The sequence below is a fragment of the Oryza sativa genome, chromosome 8 (genome assembly GCF_034140825.1).
Source record: "Oryza sativa Japonica Group chromosome 8, ASM3414082v1".
NCBI classification, from domain to species: Eukaryota; Viridiplantae; Streptophyta; class Magnoliopsida; order Poales; family Poaceae; genus Oryza; species Oryza sativa.
The window spans coordinates 11,662,943-11,665,222 of record NC_089042.1 but is presented as its reverse complement, the minus strand read 5'-3'; the positions used below and the strand labels follow the sequence as shown (position 1 = coordinate 11,665,222).

At 37.9% G+C, this 2,280-nt stretch overlaps 1 long non-coding RNA gene across 1 annotated transcript; it reads right to left on the bottom strand.

Moving 5' to 3' along the window:
- Nucleotides 1–1,135: 1,135 nt before the first annotated feature.
- Nucleotides 1,136–2,280, bottom strand: LOC4345186 (uncharacterized). The gene is made up of 2 exons (XR_001548342.3): nucleotides 2,046–2,280; nucleotides 1,136–1,854 (listed from the first exon to the last, which is right to left on the bottom strand). It is a non-coding gene; the product is annotated as an uncharacterized lncRNA (long non-coding RNA).

Genomic DNA, 2,280 nt, shown 5'->3' with positions numbered 1-2,280 from the left:
AAGGGATAGATAAGTGCGGTGCAGGGTTTACTGTGTAAGCAAAGAAAATATAGACCTACTAAAAAGGCACCAGTTAGCAATATAGTCAACAAAAGATAGGGAACTCAACAGAGCAACCAGTCAGTCAGTGAATAAATATAATTTTTCTTTTGTGCAAGTTAACATCCAACAAAAAACCCATTGGATATGCAAATCAAGCTATTTATACAAAGATTAAATCAAATGTAGGAACCAATAGTTGTTTTAGTTGATCCACGTACCAGGAAGATGCATAGCATGGAGGCATAACATGGCATAATGGTGTAACCACCTTATGAGAACGTGAACAGGAAAGAATAGAACCCGATTACACCGGTTGTTTGGGAACTTCGCCCAAGAACTAATTATTACCAAATGATAAATTCATCCTTTGTAAGTTGAAATCAACTAAATCTAACATTAATCGATAATATGGATGGGTAACTATGTAAATGGTTGGCTCAGCTATTTTAGGTGTAGTTGAATTGTGAAATGCAATAAAACGGACTGACTTTTTGTAGAGTGACCATACCAGTTGCCTTTACTAATTTCGGTAGGTAAAGAGTTAAATTGGTTTTTTCCTCTTCAAACACTAACATTAGGATTCTGTGCCATAGGAAATATCCACATAAGCTACTTCAATTGGTTGTGATCAAATGGAAGCATTGTTGAATCAAATAGCTGTTGCACATAATAAAGGAATTAAGACCTCATTTTATATTTAGGATACATTTTATATTTAGGATAACCGACATATCTAAATGGTATGGTACAGGTGAGTTGTGGGTCCTGCTGTACTAAAATTAAGTTATAGTATATGTGGTTGGTGTGCTCCTTATAAGCCTTAGTTTGGTCAATTAATTGATTCAATCAAATAACCACAACTTTTTGGCTAAGCTTATGTGATTGTAACTAATTAAGCTTGATTTTCCATTATCCATGTCCAACTGGATCACTGTCTACCTTCTCTTTATTTAGGCCAAATGAAACATTGCCACATCATACGCATAGATAGGAAAAAATAAAACTGGAGGCTTATTAAACTTACTTTGAGTACTCCAATTTAATAGCACGCTCATTGGCAACGATCTACTCAATATGAAATTAAGATGGAATGTATGAGAAGTCAATTCTTATAAATCGGCAATACTTCTTCTGACAGCAGCAGAACACACCTCTTGGAATAAGACCCTGTGTTAAATCTTCTCAACAACGGATATTTTTCTGCAACATATTAGTGCAAGATAATGATTAATGTAATGAAATTTATAACCTTTAAACAACAAAAAATGCAGCGTACAAAATGAACTTTCAATACATTATTTCCATCATGGATCAATGGTAGATATGGTTTATTTAAATGTGCCTATTCGGTAGAGAAAAGGGAGATGCAAACATTTTTGTAATGAATAAGCATAACTGAAATTCAAGGAAAAAATAAGTCAATGAACATATACAGATAAATATAGTATTTTGTTCCACAATGCTGTTGGCAAGCAAACTTGAGTTGGTATTCCCAGAGTCGATAACCTGCAGAGATCATGTACAGACCTATTTGCCTCTTCAGATATAACATGGTGGAGAAAATCTGCTCAGTTGTCTGCATCCTATTTCCTCTAACCGCAGGAAGAAATATATGAGAAGCTATATCCAAATGTAGGGGAAACAATAGGTCTCACTTGGCTAATTGGGAGGGGGAAAAGCAAGAAACACAAACACACATACAACCATTAGTTTGAAGCCCATGCCATCCACATCGAATAAACCAGAAAAAGACAGTTAGCAGCCATTAAAACCAAGATCGAGGTAGCCATGCACTATTTTGAGCGGTGGTATCTGCAATTAAAATTATATGTGCAACATACAAATTAGAATATCAAACATAGCACAACACCATAATTATCAAGAGATGGAATTGGATACCGACAAAAGCAGAATGTGTGAGTAAAGGAAGATATGGCCAAACAATGGGTCCAATCGCATCAATATGCATGCACAATAGGAGGGGGAGAAAGCCCCAACCTCACCTTCGGTCCTCTCACAGAAGCAGTGGTCGCTGCCGGCTCCCGTGAAACCCCTTATCATGTGCGACTCCCATGCCAGCGAGCTGAGGAAGATGGAGAGGGATCCTCTAACATGTGAAGATGAAAGAGGAGAAAAGGGTGGTAACGGCTGTCATCCTCATCCGGGTTTCTGGATCCGCCTGTAAGGAGGACGGGGTCGCCGGACCTGGTGGTCCCGAGCTCCTCGCTGGGAGATGTG